The sequence below is a fragment of the Mya arenaria genome, chromosome 10 (assembly GCF_026914265.1).
Source record: "Mya arenaria isolate MELC-2E11 chromosome 10, ASM2691426v1".
NCBI classification, from domain to species: domain Eukaryota; kingdom Metazoa; phylum Mollusca; class Bivalvia; order Myida; family Myidae; genus Mya; species Mya arenaria.
This window is the reverse complement of record NC_069131.1, coordinates 50,289,281-50,313,412: the sequence shown is the minus strand read 5'-3', so window position 1 is coordinate 50,313,412 and position 24,132 is coordinate 50,289,281. Positions and strand designations below refer to the sequence as shown.

The 24,132-nt window shown below is 33.8% G+C and overlaps 2 long non-coding RNA genes across 2 annotated transcripts; both read right to left on the bottom strand.

Annotated features, from left to right (window-relative positions):
• Nucleotides 1-200: 200 nt before the first annotated feature.
• Nucleotides 201-19,763, bottom strand: LOC128206466 (uncharacterized). Its single transcript, XR_008256479.1, has 4 exons — nucleotides 19,517-19,763; nucleotides 7,266-7,339; nucleotides 726-848; nucleotides 201-319 (listed from the first exon to the last, which is right to left on the bottom strand). It is a non-coding gene; the product is annotated as an uncharacterized LOC128206466 (long non-coding RNA).
• On the bottom strand, nucleotides 9,427-11,818 carry LOC128206467 (uncharacterized). The gene is made up of 3 exons (XR_008256480.1): nucleotides 11,763-11,818; nucleotides 11,067-11,164; nucleotides 9,427-9,492 (listed from the first exon to the last, which is right to left on the bottom strand). It is a non-coding gene; the product is annotated as an uncharacterized LOC128206467 (long non-coding RNA).
• Nucleotides 19,764-24,132: the final 4,369 nt, after the last annotated feature.

Here is a 24,132-nt window from a genome sequence, read left to right as displayed (position 1 = left end):
CCGGGTTCGATTCCCGGGCGGACCAGGTCACCTCTGTTGTGATTGGTTATGAAATCCTTTCTACGACCATTCGCACTGTACCACTGCACCTGGCATGTACAGAAGCTGTCAATTCCTTGCAGAGGTGAAGGCACCTAGTACTGGTTCTGCCCAGGATAGGTGTGCGGTGGTTGAACTGTCACTCTGGGACCCTACAATGTGCTCACGCCGGGACCCGGAGTATAAACTACTAACACCACCACCTGGCAGCCTGCTCTGAAGCTTGTCCATAGCCCCATATGTGTGGCCAGTCATCCATTATCCCCATTTTAATGATAATCTGAAAATAATCCCAAGCACATTTATATGCATATTTATTATATCATATCCGCTTCTATACACTTATCTTCTCTAGGATGTTCAAACAGGCTTGATGTGACAATACAAAATGTGAAGACAAATAAACAGTGAGATACAACAAGTATATTGAATTTTCTGTCTGATTTAAAATGATTTGTAATATAAACAGGACAGGTGAAACTTCCTATTCGACAAATATCTTTTTTTTATTGTCATTTCCAAGCATTTTTTATGATTAGATTATTTAATATTTCACAACTTAAATACTATCAGGAAGTCATAAGATTAACCATCTATATATATATAATAAATCATATATATATATTTAATATATAAAAACAAGTCATTATACAAATGATATACACAAATTAAAAAGGTATTTATACTTCTGAAACACTGTTGCACAAGCCACTGGGCACAAAGAGGTTGATGAAGGTTTTCCTGATGCCCTTTGAGGTTTCCCCACAATAATGAGAAAGATGACCTCTGAGAGAGATGGTGGTTATTTCCTGAAACATTAAATTTATACATGTTGTATATAATTTAAAAAAAAAGGACACTTGACAATATACAGAATGCTGTACATAAAATTCATAAGTCCTATAAATAAATGCTTTTGAAAAATTCCAGAACATATAAACAGCAAAACCCAAAACCTCTTGATTTTGTTCTCAATTGGCCAACAGGGAAGTATTTTTTTTTTTTCAAGAATCCATGAAAACCAGTGATATAAAACTGCTGACAAAAAATTAGATCATGCATTTTTCTTTAACTGTTAGTAATAGTTTAACCCACAAAACATTGGCTTTCAAACGAAAATATGCAAATCTGCGATATGATCTATGTCAGCAGTCTTTTATCATTGGTTTGCAGATACTATTAAACCCAAAAATTTGCTCTTTCCAAGACAAAAAAAATAAAAAAAGTTGTAAAAACGGTAAATTTGTGAGAGTGCATGCAGCTTTAATAATAATTAATATATTCTTGTAATGAGGCTAAATGTGCTAAAAATAGAACCCAATGAAAAATAAGCATATCCTAATAAGCCTAGCTTTAATATTATGAAGTATTTACTGAATCAAATAGACATATATAGGCAAATGACTGAAAAGCTACCATAATTAAAGCTGCACTATCACAGATGAAACATTTCGACAACTTTTTAATTTTTGTCTTGGAACAAGCCAATTTTTGCTACAATCCATGGAAACCAGTTAATAAGACTGCTGACAAAAAATTAGATCGCGGATTTTTATATTTAAGTTCATAAATTGATGTTTTATGCATTTTTCTTAAACCGTTAGTAAGGTTTTAAGCTCTAACATTTTCGAAAATATGAAAATCTAAGATCTGTTTTTTTATCAACAATCTTACATCAATGGGTTGCAGATATTTACGCAAAAATTTGCTCTTAAAATCCAAGACAAAAATAAAAAAAGTTGTAAAAATGGTAAATCTGTGAGAATGCAGCGTTAAGAGTATTTTTTAAACTTATAATGAAAGTCATTTGCATTTATTTTACATAAGCACGAAAACTAATGTGTTATTTATTCTGAACTCCTTTATAAAAATGTAGGACAAAACATCCCATGTCATTTTTGACTAAGGGGACAAAACACGTCCAACCCATTTAGACAGGGTTGACAAAACAACCCAGATCATTTTGACATGGTGGACAAAATAACCAGGAAAATATTGGCAGTTCAAAAAGTTAAGACCCCCCTCCCATCCTCCCAACACTTGAAAGATTAAAACTAATTGGCCATTATCAAGATGTGTTTTATTACCCCCAATAAACACCCTTTTTCACTTAATTTATTAGGTTTAGAAATGTTACTATGGAGATCTTTATCATAGCATAAGGAAGACACAGTGACTTTAATCATAAGGATTTGCTACAAAGCTACAGTACAATATTAAGTTCAGCATTATGATAATCCTTACTTCAAAACACTCTTCTTAAAAAGGTGTTCAAGGCCAAAATCTAATATTCATATTCATTACAGGCTGCTTTGCATGACAATTATTAATTTCAGATATTTGCTTTAAGCAATTTATTTTTAATTATAAAACACTTTCTCATAGTTTTCATCTTCTTTTTGATATTGACATGTTAATATTAAAGGGGCCTCATGTGTTTTTAATATTTACGTTAGTCTTATATTAAAGCTGCAACCTCACAGATTGAACGTTTTGACAACTTTTTTTAAAAATTTTGTCTTCGAACAAGCTAATTTTTGCGTAAATATCCGCAAACCAGCGATAAAAGACTGCTGACAAAATATCAGATTGCAGCTTTTCATACTTCTGGTACCGCGCACCCCAGTTAAGTCGTGCAGCGTCGGGAACGGGCCAGTATATACACTCCGGTATAGTAGGGGTGGTCACCGAGCCCGAGCCACACTGTCTAAGGGGCACGTGCAGTTGGCCATTAATTTGGGGAATTAGCTGGCACAACTGCGAGTTACCGTTTAAGTTCAGATCACGTTTAATGGTTCACTTTGATTAACAACTCAAGTCCAATTAAGATGTTTAAAAGTTGGTTCTTTATTAATTCCACATTTAAGTTGAATAGTTAACAAAGATAAATCCAAATACTTATTTAACAAGAAACATTCAATAGTCCATGTGATATATTAAGTTATGAAAGTAAGTGAATTAATTATATAGTCACAAAAAAAGTAGTTCAAAGATATTTCCTTAGTAAAAGAAGAAGTACAAAGTTCCTAGTCTATATGTATATCTAATGTATATATTTCTCTTCTCCTTTTTTTTTTCTAAATGAAAAAATGTACATACTTATATACTACCTTAAAGAGTAGAAGTTACCAATCAGAATGAAGTGATAAAAAGATAATGATCGAAGATTTTAGAAAGTGTCACTCAAAAATAATTATTGTCAAAAATAAAATTTACAATTAGATTAAGTCTGAGATAATTGAGAAGTGTCAAAGTCTCAAAGAGTAAGGTTTATGATTATGATCTGAGATAATTAACTGATAATAATTAAGAAGAGGAAGCAGTAAAATCTTATCAGAAATGTCAAAACACTCAATTGCAATTAGAATGACTGACAAAAGTCTCTTTAGGAAATTATGAAAGTAAATATCATAGAAAAATAAGATGTAACCAAAAAAAGAACAATAAATTTTCTAACAGAATTTGGAAGAGAAAGTCACACGGTGACACTTCCATCCAAAATTGATGTTTTATGCATTTTTTATTGCTACTGTTAGTAGCAGTTTAAGCTGTAAAACATTAAATTTGGAATGGAAATATCAAAATCTGAAATCTAATCTTTAGTCAGCAGTCTTTTATCACATAAGCAGGTATTTACACAAAGAAATTCTAATACATAAAGTTTAAACAAAAAATAAAAAAGTTGGAAATCAATACATACACAAGTTGACTAACATATATTTTGAATAATAAACCTTAAATTACTTTCCAAAGAATGCATTTAAGGAAAAGTTACTTACTGAAAACAAGACTGTAACAATGCATGTATTTTAAAGTGAAAACGCATATATATTATGTATTTTAAAAATGTAATCCTTTATACTTTTTACTCTTTCTGTTTTTAAAAAGGATGTAACCCTAACCAAATCATTTTATTTTTGGCCCTACTATAACACAATCAAGAATTTAGCCCCACATTCCAGAATGCAGGGCTTAAATTGTGTTATCATTTTGATCACTGACATGACATCATTGACAAAATAAGGATTCGAAAATCTTTGTTTCCGCCCAACTGACCCTATTTTTATCCTTCTGATCCTTTTTTGTTTTTGGTGTTTTGATCAATATGTGCTTTTTTAGTAAAGACCTTAATAATTCCCTGATATAGGTCAGTTTGCCAAAGAAACATGGTCCTAAAAAAAAAAACAGTTACCGTATGCCTACCTTTTTTGATATTTAACTGGAAACTATGAATATTTTTTTTTGGCCTAAGCAACAATTTTTGTTTGAAGCCAGATGTGCATACTGTGTATTTATTTTTACTTAATTACATTGTATTGTCTGCGAATTACCAATATCAAATCCATTGTCCTATTTAACAGGATAATGGTTTTGATATTGGTCCCATGTATTATCATTATAAAAAGTGTAGGAATTTTATTCAAGACCATTTGCAAGATGTGTCATGTTTGGTGTCAATATTATGCTTGAATGATCATATTTTATATTTGTCATTGTTAGATATTTAATTTGTATAAAAAAATGAGCAATAATAAAACCTCCTCAGTTGGTAAGAATTACACCTGTTGTTGTTGTTGGGTTAATAAAAGTCTGCTTGCCTATGGCTCCATTATGGCTTGACCCTGTCACACCCCCTAGTGTGACTGAAACATATTTGTGAGGCCAAAGGGGGATTATCTGGTGGTGTTAGTAGTTTATACTCCGGGTCCCGGCGTGAGCACATTGAAGGGTCCCAGAGTGACAGTTCGACCACCGCACACCTATCCTGGGCAGAACCAGTACTAGGTGCTTTCACCTCTGCAAGGAACTGACAACTTCTGTACATGCCATGGGCAGTGGTACAGTGCGAATGGTCGAAGAAAGGATTTCATAACCAATCACAACAGAAGTGACCTGGCCCACCCGGGAATCGAACCCGGGTTGTCCGATTCAGAGTCCAACGCTCTACCGATTGAGCTAACCGGGCGGACGGGGGGGATCTATCTTCATTGAATGTCAGTATTTATTTTAGCTCCACCCCTTTTACTTGACCTGGCATCGCCCCTTTCACTGAACCTGACATCTGATTGGCTGAATGAATATGCCTTTTAAAGGTTTCCTTATGACTGACAGCCCCCACCCCCCACAGAGAAAGACTGGTCACTTGAGACAATCACTATCATATTTTGAAAAGGCGGCTATATGCATGACTATGAATTGGCTTGTAATTGATTTAAGATAATGATCATTATCTGCAGTTATGCACTTAAATTCATAAAAAATTCATGTTCCTTATACTATGAAAATTTTGGAAGAAATACATGACTGTCAATTTAGAATTGAACTTAATTTCCATGTAAATATCCTTAAATTGTATAACATGTCGAAGGCAAAATGTAGATTTTCACAGATTGATACAATTGCTAAAAGGCATGTTCATTTTTTCAAGATAATGACATTAATAGAAGGTTTCTACTTTGTGTAAGGTTTTCTGAATTTAAACATTTTTTTTTGTCTTCAAGTCTCTTAACATTACCAAATAAAAAGAACTGTCCTCCAGTTTGTATTATGTAGAATAAGATGTAATTTGGAAGTAACTGTAATTTGTTACAAAGATGGTTTAACCAAAACTTAATGAAAATCCCACATTGAGTTCGTGAATTTATATATATATATATATATATATATATATATATATATATATATATATATATATTAATACATATAGCCCGGAATAGTTGTAGCCCGGAATTATAGCTATTCTAGTTTTTCCGACCTAATCCTCCGGTACAAACAAAATTAAACCGTTGTAATATACACACATTACTTCGGAAACAATAGAGTCATTGGACTGTTACATGAATTTCAATAGCTCGAAATTCACCTTTTATTTGTTACTTCCGGGCTATATGTATTAACATAACAGGGTTTTCCCATGCTGGTACAAATAAAAGGCGAATTTCGAGCTATTGAAATTCGTGTAACAGTCCAATGACTCTATTGTTTCCTACGTATAATTCCGGGCTACAACTATTAAGAGCATATACTATCACACTCATCTGATATATTGTGGATTAAATTTATGTACCAGTACATTATCTTACAGAATGATAGTGATAGTCATTATCAACTTATTATCCTGATTAATAAGTAAGTTGTTGAGTGAAAACTATTTTTAAATTGAGACAATAAGGTGGATGACATGTTAAGTTATTGAAAGCTTTGAAGATTTTATACAAAAGTTATAAGTTGTCTCAATTTATGATTTCGAAAACCATTAAATTGGCAGGCCTAAGCATCATGAGCCACTCACAGACTTTGATGGAATTGGTAAAAGACAAAAAATAAATATTTACTTTCTTAGTGTTGCAATGCAAAAGATACTGGGCCTACTTTCTATCGAGTAAAACATTCTTAATATATAAAGCTTTTTTCCATTTGCCAAATAATGGAAAATTATTTGAACTTGATTTTGAAAAATAATTATTTTTTATCCTGACTATATAATTATTTAGTCTTTAAAACAGACTCTCTTCCTTTTAAACTCTAAAATATCTTTAAAAATAAAATAAAATACATTTAAACCCATTAAGATTTAATTAATTATTTAAACAGGCCAGTCTGCACTGCCTTTTCAGTAAGGATTTTAGTCAAAATCATATCTTCGTAAGAACAAAACAGTACACCATAGGTAATTATGACCCCCCCCCCCCCATAATTATGCATATTATGCATATTTGTATACATGTATTAGCTAGACAATATACAACGATAAGTGTATTGTATATATTAGTGAGCAAATAAATGCATTAATAAATACAGATTTATACTGGTAAATAGATTTATAAATATAAATATTTTAGGAAAGATAAACATTAGATAAAAAATATTATCAAAGCCTTTTTAGCCATATTGTATTGGCTGGTGGGGTTACTCAAAATTACCGTGCATGGTCCGCTTACAACCAATTAAATATTTTCAATAGCTCTGAGAATGATTCATACAATCTTTGATATGATGTCAGTTTTTTTTACATGGCATGGCTTGACTTGATCAATATAAATTTTATATTATATGACTTGCACAATTCACATGACTTTTCATATATATCCTTTAAGTTTTGTGTGATAATAGATCTTTGATCTAAATTTGTGATTCAAAACTTAAAGATACATATATATATATATTTACTGCTTCGGAATCACACTTTACACACAAGACATGTTAAAATAGATTATTGTACTCACTGTTTTTTAATTTAAGTTTATTCATCAAACTCTGTCACTCTAGCTGTCTCTGTATTATCAGCATCACACATCAACTAAAAAAAAAATTATAAGAATTATAACAAGAAAGGTTCAAGTAGTTAAAAAATATATGGGCTGTCATTGGACATATAATATAACAATTTACCATGATTCCATGAAATATTTTTACAAACTAGCAAACCTGAACTCCTTTGTATTTTTTTACATCTTTGTGAGATTTTGCATAAAGCATCTATCTAATTCTTTGTTAATTTACCACATTAAAATTAAAATATATTGATTAACTGTACTTTTATTTATTTTATAAATATCTTATATGTTGTGCACCAGTCAATTGTAACCCTGGCGCCCCCAGGTCCAGCCAACCCTGGGTCTAATCCCCTCCCCTGCGGGAACGAACTGATGGTAAAACCCCGGCCAAATGCCCCTGCACACCAGAGACTCTATATAAGGCCCAATCTTGGCTAAATTTGGTTCAAAGACAAAACCACTGCGGTCACCCGGCCCTGCGTGGCCACATAGAAAGTAAAAACACGGCCCATTTCCCGACTATTCCCAGTATACCCCCAGACCGGGGGGGGGGGGGGGTGGTTAGTAACCGTTACAATTGACTGGTGCATTGGTTATAATAACTGAGAGGCCTCAAAGATGCTCACATGACTGTGACCTTTTTGACCTTTTAGCAGATTAGAACAAAGAAAGGATTTTTAAGAAATATACTCAATGAAACAGAGTGAAACGTTATTCAGGGGCTATACACCGTATGATGAAATAGCGAAAAAAGAGAAAATTGTCGAAAACTGACATGAATTTGGTATCAATGTGTACAATGCATTGAAACTAACTAACTGAAGTACCACATAGTTTACAATTAATTGATTTTTCACATTTTTTTTCCATTAAAAAAGATTACTAGGTGGGTATACCTAGTATAATTAATTTTTATGTGTGATTGGCTAGTCGATGTTATCACTTAATGTTACCAAGCTAGGTATATATTAAATCAAATAAACAAATGTAAACTTTCATAGCAGTGGATACAACACTGGACTGCAATTTTGGCGACCACAGTTTGAACCCGGTCTCTGTTATTTTTTCTTTACATTTTGATATTTTTTTACCAATTATGATATCAAAAGGATAAACATTTTATTGAATAATTGTCCTGTATACTGGGACTGACCCTACTGTTTGTATAGTCCATTGGTTAAAGAAAATAGATTAAAAAAGAGAAAATAATAATTGTAAAGTGTGTGTTTAAGGTAGCACTACCCTAATGAAAACCTCCACTTGAAATGCTTCATTTTAATGTTTTATCCTTTATTGTTAAGCACATACCTACACATCTTTTGTGGGTTCATGTGAGCAGTTCAACTTCAAAGCAACCCAGAAGCTGACATACATGCCATATCCCCCGGAGGGGGAAAAATCCCCCGGAATTTCGACCCATCCCCCGGTCTCCCGGAGGGGGATGAAAATCCCCCGAAATTAAAAAAAGTGTGTTTAAAATTACGCAAAATTATCACAGGGTTTAATTACCCTTCCCTAAATTTGCCACGAATTGGTCGTGGAAAATGGGTGGCAGTTGGTGGAGTATTGGAACGGGTGGCACTTGGTGTAAAACGATGAAAAACAGAATAAAATGGGACTTTGATCTAATTTTTCACCATTTTCCACCAAATGCCACCCCAACGTGGCAGTTGGTGGAGTATTGGAACGTTTTCCACCAAATGCTACGTGGCAAATTTTTTCACCAAATGCCACCCCAACGTGGCACTTGGTGGATTATTGGAACGTTTTCCACCAAATGCCACGTGGCAAATTTTTTCACCAAATGCCACCCCAATGTGGCAGTTGGTGGAGTATTAGAACGTTTTCCACCAAATGCCACGTGGCAGTTGGTGGCAAATTTTTCACCAAATGCCACCCCAACGTGGCAGTTGGTGGAGTATTGGAACAATTTTCCATCAAATGCCACGTTCAGTTTCTTTGATCTTTTTTTCACCAAATGCCATGCCAATGTGGCACTTGGTGGACATTACGTGGCACTTGGTGGAAATAAAATCATGGGATTTATGCATACAACAACCTAAGAACAACAAAAAACACAATTCTTTGCAGTCATTTAGTTTCATATGTACACAAAATTACAAAGGATCACAGTTGATGGTGAAGAGCTGTCTGCATTTCTACATTTGGAGAAATCCTGAAAACAGTTTTAGTATTATTTAGTTTGGAGGTTTCATTTTAGCTATCATTATTCAAAATATATTTTAAAATTAGATGCATAAATAAAATGACAACATTAAAAACATACTCTTAAATAAGTTTCTTCAGCTTTGGGCCTAGCCAGATTAATACCAAGTATAACAACAAAATGATATACCATAAGGCCATCCTTAAAAAATTGAATGTTTGCTGTAACGCGACCGACTCACGAAATTACCGCGACTCAACTTTTTTTTAGGCCCTCGAGGACGAAAAATTTTTTTTTCGCATCTCCGAGCGTACGGAAAATAATCTTTCTGCTCATTATATTTTCTTTCCGCTCATTATTTTCCTTCGGCTCATTTATATTACGTCATGCGGTTGACTTTTGTTTTTATCGACAAAATGGCCGACGAAGGCGAGCGTGTAACCTTTGCGGTTACAGTTATCGAGAAAAAGGGGCCTGAAACCATATTCCATGCTCGAAACTCCATTAGAAAATTCAGCACAAACGAGTCCTGGTTTGATGTCTTTTCCGCTTTAACTGAATTGCGTCGGTGGAGGTGTCCTCGAATCTGGAAAATCCTACACAATTCAGTCCAGATACTTACGATAAAATAAGTGTCTTATATGACAATTTCAAGAGATTAGGGTGTCTGCAAGGTAGCAGGGGTCCGGCCCTAGGCTGTAAATTCCTTTAGGCCCAACTGACTGCTACTGTCTCGCTTGGTTTGTCTAGCCTGACTAATCGTGAGCAATCAAAATGATGTAAGCTTTACTTTAACATGGTATATCATAGGTCAGCCCAAAATCCAGGTTTACAACACATTCATGGGTCATGATTTGTACATGATTTCTACAGCATTTTGGTCCCTCTTGCTGTTCTCAGTTACTGATAGGATTATGGGAACTTTATAGAACTGGTAAACAACTCAGGATGACTGAGATTGCCCAGGAACATTGTGAGTAGGTTTCTAAAAATGTTACTCAAACAAAGCCAATAAACAAAAATGATGTAATGCATTAGACTTTATTAACAGGAAACTTATTTTGGATGTTCATTATAAATACCAAATTTATTATTATAATGTTCTGTAACTATTTATATTGTAATCCTAAGAGTTTGTTGTACAACTATGTAGACACACTGATGAAGTATCTAAGTCTGTGTCCATGGGATCTGTCCAAATGAGGATGATGGAATGAGACATGTCTGATGATAGTCATCACACTGTACTACATGATAATGGATTAATGGATGAGGTCTGTCCAAAATGAAGTGTCAAGCAATCTGAAATGATAAGAAACTTATTTACTGAGTAATTTAAGGCACACAATGGGAAAAAAAAAATCCCTACCTACCTACTCACTGTAAAAATGATGGGTAGCGTTACAGCAAACATACAATTTTTTAAGGATGGCCTAACTAAATATAGAATTCAGCCTCATACATTGAATCATTGCAAATATGTTTTACAAGAGCACTCGTCTGTTGTATTAGCAATGACAATACAGGTAAAAAGTTAATTTAATTACCGGTTTTGGTATTTTGAATATTGAAATGTCAATAACCTGTTTCTTTTCTTTAGTGATGCAGTCATTCGGTTGTTGTTTTCTGCAAGTTTGGCTATACTTCTTCTGCTATAGAAGTCCTCTATTCATATTTCTTTCTGAAAAAAGCGATCATTTTAATAAATCTGTTCAATATAACAGGGTTTGCCTCACAGAAGAATGTTATTTGTTCTACAATTTGTTCTACAAATGTCTTTGGAAACATGTGTACACCAAGATTCACTTTAATATCTTTATTTTTTCAAAATCATGCAGCCAACAACATGAATAACACCAAGGCTTTGTCAATACCTCAACGCTTTTTCTTAAAAACACACACACCCTTTAGATCATATACATCTTCTACATCTTTTCTTGACTGGCATTTAACCCTTAGGCTGCTGATGGCGATTTTAAAGGCTTTTCAAACAGCTTGGAACCAGACCAGACACCGAGTAACTCGGCGCCTGGTCAGGTTCCAAGCTGTTTGCCACTCAGTCAATATATCCCCAAAGTTTTAAGTAAATTGAAAGAAATTTAGAATAAAGCAGACGACATTTTTGACCAGACGACAATTTACCCAGCATGCAAAGGGTTAATATTGTTTATCCCACCCTTCATAGCACTTAGCACTTTTAAATAAGTATAAGCTAATAAAATATGATAAAACTATGAGGTCAGTCTTCATTTAAGTTATTGTAATATTCAAATATTTACCAAAAAGGTCTTAGAATCTTGTCCAAGTACATTGTCATCGTTATGGGGGGGTTTGTCTGGAAAAAAAATGTGTATAACATTTCTTTATACATCTTCAACTTCATTGTACAAATTGAATGATAATTTTTAAACTTAGTACATTGCTTGACTGAGTATTTGTCAATTATTTTGGAATAAAGTGAAACATACTTGACAGTACATGCATAAAGCTTATCTCTTAGTCAAACATTAAACAAAGACAAAGAGCCTAATATGTGTAAAAATAAAATAAAATGATAAGTCATGATCTTTTTTGGTTGTTAATATGATAAAAAAAGCAGTTACCTTATAATCAATCCATTTTATTAAACAAAACTGCACAATTTTTTTTCTCACTATTCAAAGTTCCACAAAATTAATGCTAGTAACTGTCAGAAGATTCAAATATTTTGAGGAGATATTCCAGCAGAGAGGTCATTCCGAGTTTAAATCAAACATTAATGGGATCCCTGTACCTTTGGGGAAATAGCAACAGAGCACATGTACACAGAAAACTTAGTTTAACTCATCATTATCATGATCATGATAATCATCATCACATTTTTGTTGTTGTTATCATCAACATCATCATCATCATCATCATCATCATCATCAATAACAACATGTTGTTGTTGTTGTCACCACCAGCACAATCATCATGATCACTATCACCACCACCACAATCATCATAATCACCAATACCACCACAATCATATTCACCAACACCACAATGAACTACCAACAACACCACAATTGTCAAAATCAACCACCACCACCACCACAATCATCATAATCACCACCACCACAATCATCATAATTACCACCACCACAATCATCATAATCACCACCACCACCACCACCATCATAATCATCATCAATAGAACCACCAACATCATATTCCATCATCAATAGAACCACCAACATCATAATCATCATCAATAGAACCACCAACATCGTAATCATCATCAATATAACCAGCAACATTACCAGTTAGTTTTAAATAGTAGCATATGTAATGATGCTAAAACAGCAGCATGAACAGCAACTGTCGTAAATGCTATTATTATTCCATGATGATAAGTAATGGTTCCATTTTACAGAACTCTTGAGATTTTCTAAGTCTTTTTTCACCAAATGCCACCCAAAAAATTAACTAAGTTCATTTTTTCACCAACTGCCATATGAAAAATTAACTAAGTCCAACTTTTTCACCAAGTGCCACATGAAAAAAAAACTGAGTTCAATTTTACACCAACTGCCACCTCCAGTTGGGTGGAAATTTCATGGCAGTTGGTGGAATTCTTGATATTCCACCAAGTGCCACCCATTTTCCACCAAGTGCCACCCATTTGCCATGGATTTGGGTGGCATTTGGTGGAAGTTGGTGGCAAATTTAGGGAAGGGTATATATGCCTGTTTGCAGTTATAATGCCCTTCTTGTCTTAATTGGATTATCAACTGATGGTGTGTTTTAACAACACCAATTGGGTGACACTTAATAAGTCAGCAGGGCACATTTCATGCCTTGTTTTGATTGAAACTGTCAGAATTTGCATAAGAAATGTCAATTAGACTGGTCAGATAAAAGGACGATTTTCATTGGTTAAAACTATAGGTTTTATCCAATCAGAGAGGATGTAACAAATTAAAGTGTTTAAACATGTGTCATTGTCATCAAAATGATTTATGATTTAAAGGTGACAGTACATTATTTGGTAAAGAAAAGGATTAAAATAACTAATAGACAATGCTGTTCTTTGTTATGACCCACTAATATGTTTACATACATGACATGACCTTCATCTCAAATATCGGAAAATAACAGAACTTCCAGAAGAGAAACTGAAAGTAGACAATTCGGATGAAATGACTTTTATTTATTTTAATATTATGGTGGTGATGTTTTTTATTTTTTGATGAATGCCAAAAGATGATATGTTTATGAACTTAAACAATAAATTATGCATTTGCTTTTTATCAGAAGCAAACAAATCTGACTATTTGGGAATTGAAATGAAAAATATTGATAAATCATTCCATTCTCTCTATTAGTCTGAAAGTCATCATTTATGATCATAATGAGCAGATTTTGTATCCAATTTTAGAGGAAGGTAAGCCCATTAAATTGTCTCTGAAACATATTTTTCTGTGAAGTATTCTATTTTGCAAGTGAGTGCTTTTATTATGCAATATGGCTGTGTCTCATTAAAATATAGATGAAGTGCTGGAAAAAGGGGTAGACAAGGTAAATTGGCACGTGTGTCATGCCCGTAATGCTACATGGCGATGATGAAAATTCTCTGGTATGTGGCCCAAATCCCCTTAAATTCTGGACATAATCCCCTCGGGAGTCTTTCAAAATTATGGCAATTTGTTTTTTTGTACTTGCGTCTTAAAATACTTTGAAATTTTGTCAAATTAGACCTGCTAAAAAAAACCCCTGAATACTACCAAAATCCCCCTGAATTTTCAGACTTTTGAACATTAATCCCCCTGAATGGTCTCAAGAAAATATGGCATGTTTGGAAGCATCTTTTTATTTTCCATTTCATTAGCTTACATTTTTCAACAGTAGTTTTATTAGAAAATAGTTATTTTCTTATACCGAAGGTAAAACATACTGTTGTTGTTTTTTGCATAATGTTCCTAAAAGTTTAAAGATATTTCATATTGATAAGGAACAGGTCATGAGTATTTTTTTAACTTGTTGATTTCGCTGTAAAATGACATTCACAAGCTAAATCTTAGTAGATCAAAGAATTGTACGTTTGCGGATTTTTGTATCTTTTTTGATATGGCAAATCCTTCACATACAAATTGTTTAGTATCAAAAGTGGGTAGTTATTCCGATCGGGATTCTGGGTTAAAGCATTTAACATCTCAAAAATATCATAAAACAAGAAATATTACCAGATTATGTAATTTTATATCAGTTCCATATTTTATGAGGAGAATTCTCTGTCACAACGTCTAGTTACTCAAGAGGTTGTCTCCTCAAGGGTCTGTGTGGGAGTCTTGGAACGCTAATGCTAATTCAAGGAAGTCCTTGTACACCGTTTCTCAAGTTTTATTCACAAGCTGGATAACCAACATTAACTACAACATACAATGGATAGTCCACAGATATTACTTAAAAATGGTTCTCTTAGGAGGTCCTAACCATACGGCTGTCAACTCTAGACTGATGAAAGCAAGTAACAATTTTAACAAGAAAGCTTTAGAACAAACATGGAATACCAAAGAGCATATTATTGTAACAACATATTTTAAGGCGTTCCCTTAAGGTATGTATAAAAGCAATATGTGTCAATTGATAAACAATCATTCTTTGAATTTTGAAGGGATTACAGGAAGATAAAGCAGGAAGGATTTAATAATAGAACAAAGGTAGTTAAGATCAAATGAAGCCAAATATGAACCTACAAGATTATTACAAACTGTTATAAATTATTCAACAAACATGTTTATAAAAGCAGTCTGGAAACAGATTGTTAAATAATCAATAATAAAATGTACATGTTGTATTTTAACAACATGTCCAAAAGTAAACACTATCTGTAAATCAGTTTTTAAGAGGGTTCTGGCAAAGTTAGATCATAAAAGTTCCCCCGAACTACTTTTACTTTGGGCCCCAAAGTTAAAATAGATTCCATTCAGCAGTGGGAATTTCCCTGTGTGTCAGTCTCTTTAGGGGTCAAAGGTTTTGTCCGCACACCGATCTTGGCAGAGGAAGAGTTTGAGCTGGTGCAGCTAGGCGGAGACCTAATTGTGACTTTGATTGTTTCCACATCTTTTAATAGAGTTGGTTCTACTGTAGAAATAGTTTTAAACTCTTCGCAGGCAATCATAAGATGATTTCGTTCCCCACAGAGGATGCACGTTTGGAACTTAGACACACAATCACCCTTTCTGTGAAATATTTTACTCATGCACATAGGACATTGAAAATCTTTTGGGATATATCCTTTCTTTCTGTATTGATGATGATTGTTTTTAAGGTTTGAGTAGTATGCATTCAAAAAAGGTATAAATTCATCGTTTAATTCAAGGCAATATGATTGTAGAAGTTCGAAGTTGTTAACCAGTCTATTAATTTCTTCAGCTGCAGCGACATCCTGATCATTTCCATAATATTCAACTGGATCAGTTTGTAAACATTCCACCTTTAATGAGAGTTCCATGGTATCTCTTTTGTATTGTTCATTTTCAGCAACGAGATTTGCTATTTGCTCACCTTGTTGTTTGAGTTTTGCCTGGTCATTCTCACATTTCTCTTTGAGAGATTCAATTACCTTGTTGAAGTTGTCAGCCATGGAATTTGCTTTTGAAATCTCATCATTGATCTCATTTCGACAACAGCGTAATTCTGCTTTATATTGAAGATGTAGAAAGAGTGATTTTGGAAACAGAAATGCCAGATCTTCACTGTTAATTTCATAAAATGGTAGTTCCTGGAAGTTCTTCTTCAGAATAAAAGCGGTCATGCGATCTTGGTCTCTGGTTCTTTTATACTGGAGCTGAAGACAAGATATTTGTTGCTGACGGAAGTAACATCGCCTGGCAAAGTGTCCATACCTCCTGCAGTGGAAGCACTGTGCATTCTTGGCATGGCAAAGCATCACAGGATGGGATAGTCCACATCGTTTGCAAATAGATATTGGTGCCATTAGTTTTGGGGAATCACTCAATGGCAGGTAAAAATAAAATATGTCCACACAAACCTAAGTCCACAACGGATCGCTAAGGAGCTGAAAAGTCCTTACTCCGGATTACTTCCACCAATCTTTTATGAGGAGACAACCTCTTGAGTAACTAGACGTTGTGACAGAGAATTCTCCTCATAAAAGATTGGTGGAAGTAATCCGGAGTAAGGACTTTTCAGCTCCTTAGCGATCCGTTGTGGACTTAGGTTTGTGTGGACATATTTTATTTTTACCTGCCATTGAGTGATTCCCCAAAACTAATGGCACCAATATCTATTTGCAAACGATGTGGACTATCCCATCCTGTGATGCTTTGCCATGCCAAGAATGCACAGTGCTTCCACTGCAGGAGGTATGGACACTTTGCCAGGCGATGTTACTTCCGTCAGCAACAAATATCTTGTCTTCAGCTCCAGTATAAAAGAACCAGAGACCAAGATCGCATGACCGCTTTTATTCTGAAGAAGAACTTCCAGGAACTACCATTTTATGAAATTAACAGTGAAGATCTGGCATTTCTGTTTCCAAAATCACTCTTTCTACATCTTCAATATAAAGCAGAATTACGCTGTTGTCGAAATGAGATCAATGATGAGATTTCAAAAGCAAATTCCATGGCTGACAACTTCAACAAGGTAATTGAATCTCTCAAAGAGAAATGTGAGAATGACCAGGCAAAACTCAAACAACAAGGTGAGCAAATAGCAAATCTCGTTGCTGAAAATGAACAATACAAAAGAGATACCATGGAACTCTCATTAAAGGTGGAATGTTTACAAACTGATCCAGTTGAATATTATGGAAATGATCAGGATGTCGCTGCAGCTGAAGAAATTAATAGACTGGTTAACAACTTCGAACTTCTACAATCATATTGCCTTGAATTAAACGATGAATTAATACCTTTTTTGAATGCATACTACTCAAACCTTAAAAACAATCATCATCAATACAGAAAGAAAGGATATATCCCAAAAGATTTTCAATGTCCTATGTGCATGAGTAAAATATTTCACAGAAAGGGTGATTGTGTGTCTAAGTTCCAAACGTGCATCCTCTGTGGGGAACGAAATCATCTTATGATTGCCTGCGAAGAGTTTAAAACTATTTCTACAGTAGAACCAACTCTATTAAAAGATGTGGAAACAATCAAAGTCACAATTAGGTCTCCGCCTAGCTGCACCAGCTCAAACTCTTCCTCTGCCAAGATCGGTGTGCGGACAAAACCTTTGACCCCTAAAAAGACTGACACACAGGGAAATTCCCACTGCTGAATGGAATCTATTTTAACTTTGGGGAGTAATCCGGAGTAAGGACTTTTCAGCTCCTTAGCGATCCGTTGTGGACTTAGGTTTGTGTGGACATATTTTAAGGCGTTCCCTTAAGGTATGTATAAAAGCAATATGTGTCAATTGATAAACAATCATTCTTTGAATTTTGAAGGGATTACAGGAAGATAAAGCAGGAAGGATTTAATAATAGAACAAAGGTAGTTAAGATCAAATGAAGCCAAATATGAACCTACAAGATTATTACAAACTGTTATAAATTATTCAACAAACATGTTTATAAAAGCAGTCTGGAAACAGATTGTTAAATAATCAATATTAAAATGTACATGTTGTATTTTAACAACATGTCCAAAAGTAAACACTATCTGTAAATCAGTTTTTAAGAGGGTTCTGGCAAAGTTAGATCATAAAACATACATAAAAATGTCATATCCTATGAATAATTATGAGTTTGACGTTTATTTTTCATTTCTTGCTGTCAAAACATAGCGATATATACATGAAGGGCACCTGCAAGGCTTCAGGGCACAATTTTTAAACAATTGGAACATTTCGGCCATGGCTGAGTTGTTACGATTGTATTTACGAGGTCTATCTAGAAGCTTGTCAGTGGTGGCCGAGTTATTACGATTGGGTCGAGTTGTTCCGCTTGGCATAATTGTTGTCTGTGTCAGTCAACTTTTGTTTTATTGGAAACGTAAATAATGTGTTTTAATGCAAAATAACTTTTCACTTACATGGTAAAGTATGAATATAAATCTTTATGATCAATTTAAACCATAAAATACTTCACTTAATACAATTTCAATATTTTTCAAAACACCCCCGGTTTTTGCACAAACCCGTTTAGACGTTACTGGCTAAGGTCACAAATCCGAACACTTTCTGATGTGTTTTACAATTATCTTGGAGAGTTTATGTTGTAGTAAGTTAAACTTTCGTATGAAACATCTTTGGTTCATGTGAAAACAGCTGTCAACGTACAGATTCACGATCTCGTCAATATTATGTCGAAAATCGTTCAATTTTATGGATAGTAAATCACCCTTCAAAATACGCTATGGAGGGCACAAATACCGAACACTTGAAAAGCGAAAATACATGGTCATACAATTATAATTAAAAAGTATGCTATATTAAATAAATGGCATTTTTTAGAAAAATCCTTAACAAAACAAGATGAAACTTCGCAAGTGTGACCAAGGCAAGCCTCTGTATTGATCTAGATCATCGAATAATCGATCACGGTAAACAAACGCGTGTTTTAGCCGGTGTTCAGGATTTGTGCCCTGTTAGGAAATGTACCGTCAACCAGTAAGGATTGGAAGAATGTATTACACGTCTATAATTTTAGACTGGGGGGCGGGGGGGGGGGAGCTACAATAATAAGCGATTAGGGATACTTTTTTTATTATTTTGACATTTCATGTATATCCCTGTAACTGCCATAGTCTTAAAATCGTCAAAAGACCCATTGACGGTCATTTAGGTGGACTATGGGGGGGGGGCATGGTTACAATTGACTGGTGCAACCACTGGGACACCATTTTTTATTATTTTGATATTTCTTAAAATACTCGTTGACGGCTATTTAGGCAGAGTAGCCCCACTCCCTGTCGAAGTGTGGATAAGAAGAGGACTGTTTCAAGTGAACGTTCTTTACGAGATGTCCTACTTATTGACTGTTTATATATTTAAAAATCAAGACAAAAAATTAAATGGAAAAAAATAAATGACTTACCAATGGGTGTTTGAGATATCCATTTGGCACCACTTTAGTGCCATTCATCGCTCTTCAAAGCTCCATAAAACAAAATCATTCGTCTAACACATTCCCGACATCTTAACACAGATGGTATTGATTACTGTGACATGTTGGTGTTAAACCGGTTTGAAGGTGCATTCACTCGAGTAATAAAGTCAAAGATGCACTCTTAAGTACTGCCAGATAAGGTTTACCACAATTAATAATGTTGTTTCAATATTCCTAAAAGAATGAATAAATGTCGAAAACAATAGTTCTTATGAAGGATATCGAGTTAAATTTGAAAGAAATGAGCATTACACACGGTATTTCTACCTTATGAGACTATAGTAGACCACAATAAATCTTTTAGCATTTACCAATCATTTAATATTTTTTGCGCTTTCTGCTATTAAAAACACGGTTACAATCTTGTTATCAGTAATAAATATTTTCAATAAATGCATTATTTAGTATGTAGTTAAAGGTTTATCAGTCACAATTGATGTTTGTTATATATGTGTATGTATTGATTTTGAATAACAGTGTCACTAAACAAAAAATAAACAAATTTACGCAATTTCACAACCTTTTTTCCAGTTCTTCTGGATTACCCTGTATCACCTGCCTCGAAACGAAAAGTTAACTTGGACGACATCGGTACGTTGTGGTTGGGGGGGGGTCACCCCCCCCCCTCCTTCTGGCCACTAGTGCAATTGCAAAATTAATTTTGATGCGTGAGGGATATACTTAAGCGACGATGTTAACCATTGCTTCAATATTTATGCATGCATATATGTACTTGTTGGCATTTTGGGTGCCTCATTTCTACATCAAAAATGCTCAACCAGGTATGAGTTATAGCTCGTAGTTTGTAAAATGTGGTTCTTTAGCAAATTTGTTTTAAATACGAAATAAAAGGTGTTGCTTCCAAGGTATGCATGATCAAAATATCCATAAATTATGTATGAGTCCCTTTTGCTGAGTGGTTATGCTATTTATTTGTCCATGACGTAAAAAGCGTAGGTTCACCCCTGATTAAAACAAGACTTTATTTTCATACTTTCATTGTATTTTGTTCTGCAATTTCAGTATCAAAGAGTTAACTAATTATTTCAGACACATTACCTGGAAAATGATTATTTGGTGCCAATGAGGTACGAGTCCCTTTAAGAATGACAAAGTGTTTTTACAATCAGCTAGATAACAAGTTCATTTTTTCCACATATACAAGATGATTTACAAGTAATCATCATATGTGTATTTTTGCTTCACTGCTATCTTGTAGGATGACTGGCTTATATACTACTACCGGGTATGTAGTAAAGTGACAACATGGCATTAATTACCAATAGCGTTTATTTTGTAATGTAAAATTCACCAGCCTTACATGTTTGTACAGTTCGATATTTTTTTCTAAAACATATACTAGTTTTACTGTTTGAGGAAGGCATTGGCACATGATGCATGTTAACATTCTAAAATGCCTTGCAGAATTTTTAATGGTGTTTAGCTTGGACCAGCTCAAAACCAAATAATAGGGGTTGGAAAGTCTTTGGTTTAGGAGTTAAAAAGTCTTTAATATGGTTATTAAAATAATTCAACTAGGGGTTGAAAAGTCTTTGTTATAGGAGTTAAAAAGTCCAAACAGGTAGGGGTTGAAAAGTCTTTGAAATAGGGGTTTAAAAGTCTAAGGGTTGAAAACTGAAAAGTGTTCTTTTTTAGAAGGGTTAAAAAGCCTCTTGGGGTTGAAAGGTCCTGCTCCCCTGCAGAACAGTGTGTATGAAATAAACTATTATCTTAGGTAAAACATTTCATATGGATTTCCATCAATTAATTACATCTTCATTAAAAATCAAGAAAATGGTACATTTTCTGTGTAAAGGTACTGACAACCGAAATAACATTTTCAAGCGTAAAAGTGATTATAGCTTTGAAAAAATGAATAAGTTCTTAGTCGTTTGTAACCACAACTTAATCGATTAAAAATGGCGTCTGAGGAGATGAAACTAGTGTAAAGATATTTAAAAAATGGAATTTGTGTCACTGGTTGAGTAAGAATACTTCAGGTAATTTTTGATATGATTTATTGCATTCAAATTCATTAAAAGATGCTTAAATCTTATCGCTAAGATATCAGCACAGAAGTATTAGCTTGGAATTGGATGGATACAATGTCAGGACACAGGTAAACAATAAAACAAAACTTCAAATATATTCCTAAATAAATAAATAGGTGTTCTTTTAAGAGATTTAGGAAAGTTGAAATATTTTCCCATTAAAATTTATTGCCAGAACCTCCAATTGGATTAAGCCCATTGCCAATGTTACCAATTGGAAGATTCCAATGGGACAATATTCCAATTGGAGTTTTCCAATTTCCTGACTTTTCCCATATTGAATTGTGGGAAATATCCAATTGGAAAAAATGGTCGACGGGATTATTTTTTTTTACAAAAAATGATAAAAAGTACTATAAACTCACTTTTTCTAGATAACATTATAACCATTAATGATAATGATTGTTATTAATCACTAATTCCTTTTTTGAAAATGTGGGAGAATTTTCCAACAAAAAATGTTGGGCTGATTTTCCAATTGGAAAAACCATTTTTCCAATGGGAAGGCCATTTTCCAATGGGACTCCCATTGGAAAAGTTGACTTTAAATGCCAAAAAAACATATTTCTAAATTAAATTTCAGGAAACAAAAAATATCTCTTATTAGTATTACCTAACACATTTTAAAAATACAAAAATAAAAAACATTGGGTGAAAAATAAAAAAAATAAGTTTGCAAAAATTCCGGATTTGCAAACTTAATCCGGATGCTGTTATGAATCAATGGATGACTCCGAATATTCGTTGAAATAGGTAAGCTCATTCATCGCGCGAGACATACATTGTTTTGAAGTAAATATTTGTTCTTATGATACAAAGAGGATGTGTTTATGGCCAGGTTGAAAATGCAAATTAACCACCATATATTGTATGCCCGATTTTTTTTTTTTAAGATTAAGAATTGCAAAAGCAACCGAAAATTACCAAACAAGAGAAGCTTACTCTTAAAACGTAGTTCTTACCAAAGACATTCTATATCGTAAAGATCGAAGTCATGACTAAACATGTTAAAACAAACATGTCTGAGTTAACATATACTATAATGCCGGTCATTAGGCCTTTCTCTGTTATATGAGTATAAAATGATTGGATTTTGCTATCGAAAATGAGTATGAGCGATCAACCAGTAAAAGAAAGGACATCAATTATCTGCATGTAAAATACAGGGTTCTCATGATTATCGCCTTAAAGAACTATAAGCACCAGCATCAAACATATAAACTCGAAATGAGAAAAATTCGATCCCTTGCCATGTGCATCTAATTAGGGTTTATTTTTTAAGTGACAATCGTATCTAAAATGAATTAATACTCATGTATAATAAAACGTATAATAATGAATGATGAAACTTTAAGTTCTTACTAAATAATGAATTTATGGAAAATAGTTTACTGAAAACAATATTGTAACCACATATTTAATAGCTGAAAACGCACAATTATTAAATGACTGGTTGGTCCTTAAACGATCTTATAGTAATGCAGAAATATCGTGTTTTCTGCACCTTTCTTCAAATTAAACGCGGTATCATATATAAGATCTTCAGTTTTCGATATGTGACACATCTTATTCGGGAGAAGGAGTGCATCTTTAACTATTTGGCTGTCACTGTAGTCTACATAGGCTTTACATAAAATATCGCCAAATATTCCATTCTTTCACTTTGAAGATGTCAACATAGCACTGTATATGTAATTCCTTGGGTAGCGAATGGCTGTATGGCATATCATAAGGCTAATTTGTGGGAATATAAATATATAGATATTGTGACTGTACATGGTATATCCAAATAGAACATGGATGAAATATGGAATTCACACAGCTAAATGTGTTGCAAAGTATAAAAAAACATGAATCTATTATATATATATATATATGTATAATATATATTATATGGCAGGATGCACGCTCTAGATGTGGTGTTATGTGGCGAGATGTAAACCGGTTTTTAGTGTTATTCTTCAAGTTCGTTAATTGTATAGAATAAACCTGAAACTTAAACGCGATTGAAAGGCATGAGGCAAATTGGGAGCACATTAAACATTATATTGTATTTTTTAAAACTTAAAGGGGCTGTACTCCGTATGATGTAATAGCGAAACAAAAAAATAAAATTGTCAAAAACTTACATAAACTTGGTAACGATGTGCAATGTATTGAAACTTACTAACTGAAGTACCACATAGCTTACAATTAATTTATTTTTCGCAGTTTTTTCGTATTTTTCCATTAAAAAAATACTAGGTATGTCTACCTAGTAGAATTTATTTCTTATGCGTGATTGGCTAGTCGATGTTAGCACGTGATATTACCAAGTTAGGTATATAGCTTTAATATTCCAACCGTTTAGCGAAAGCCTTTGTAGCACAATGGTTACAACATTGGTCTGCAATTTTGGGGACTCTGGTTCGAACCCGGTCTCCGACTCGATTTTTTTACATTTTAGTATTTTTTTACAATAACGATATCAAAGAGTAAAAAAAAAAATAATTG